Raw genomic sequence first — 1,061 nt, 5'->3', positions numbered from 1 at the left:
AGTGAAGTCACTGTAGCTGAGACAAAAGATTTTAATGAGTGTGTAGAAGTTTGTGGTCTTATGGAGATGTGTTCCACGGGGGCCTTCTTTACCTGGAATAATAAACATGAGAGTACCACTAGAGTCTATAGTAAACTGGATAGGTGTTTTATCAATGATGACTGGTTGCTCTTATTCCCTGACTCTATTGCCAATTTTCTGCCTGAGGGTAACTTTGACCATAATCCTTGTGTCATTGACACTGCTATGGACAGACAGAGGGGGAAAGCTCCTTTCAAATACTTTAATATGTGGAGCAGTGCTCCTGAATTTCAATAGATTGTTCATAACTGTTGGGAGACCCAAATTCAAGGAGTTAAGATGTTTAAGGTTGTAAGGAAACTGAAATTACTTAAAAAGGAGCTTAAAGGTTTGAATCAGTCTCTATTCTCAAATGTGGAAAACAGTGCTGAGGTTGCCTATGCTCTGATGATAGATCTTCAGAAACAATTGGTGTTGGATCCTGGAAATAAAGATCTTATGGATGCTGAATTGGATGCTGCTAAATCTTATCAGTTGTTGGCTAATGCTAGACACAGTTTTCTAGCTCAAAAAGCTAAAGCTGATTGGGTTATGGAGGGGGATGAAAATTCTGCCTACTTCCATAGTAGGATTAAGGGGAGGAATGCTAGGAACAAAGTGCTACAAATTAATGATGTTTCTGGCAATGTACTAACCAGAGGGGAGGAGATTCAAGCTGCCTTCATTGACTACTATAAGAACCTGCTGGGGGTGAATGGTTGAAATGCAAAGGTTCATATCCCTACTGTGCAGTATGGAGGCCAGGTGGTTACTGATGAACTAGCTCAGGTGCTACTGAAAGGGGTCACGAAGGAGGAGATTAAGGGTATTGTTTGGAGTATTCCTAATGAGAAGGCTCCTGGACCTGATGGATATTCCAGCAAATTCTTCAAGGATGCTTGGAGTATTATTGGTGAGGATATTACCTTAGCTATTATGGATTTCTTCCATACTGGCAAATTACTTAAACAATTGAATGCTACAACTCTCACCCTTATTCC

The sequence above is a fragment of the Silene latifolia genome, chromosome 2 (assembly GCF_048544455.1).
Source record: "Silene latifolia isolate original U9 population chromosome 2, ASM4854445v1, whole genome shotgun sequence".
Taxonomy (NCBI): Eukaryota; Viridiplantae; Streptophyta; class Magnoliopsida; order Caryophyllales; family Caryophyllaceae; genus Silene; species Silene latifolia.
The sequence above is the reverse complement of the archived record's forward strand: the minus strand, read 5'-3'. Positions refer to the sequence as shown.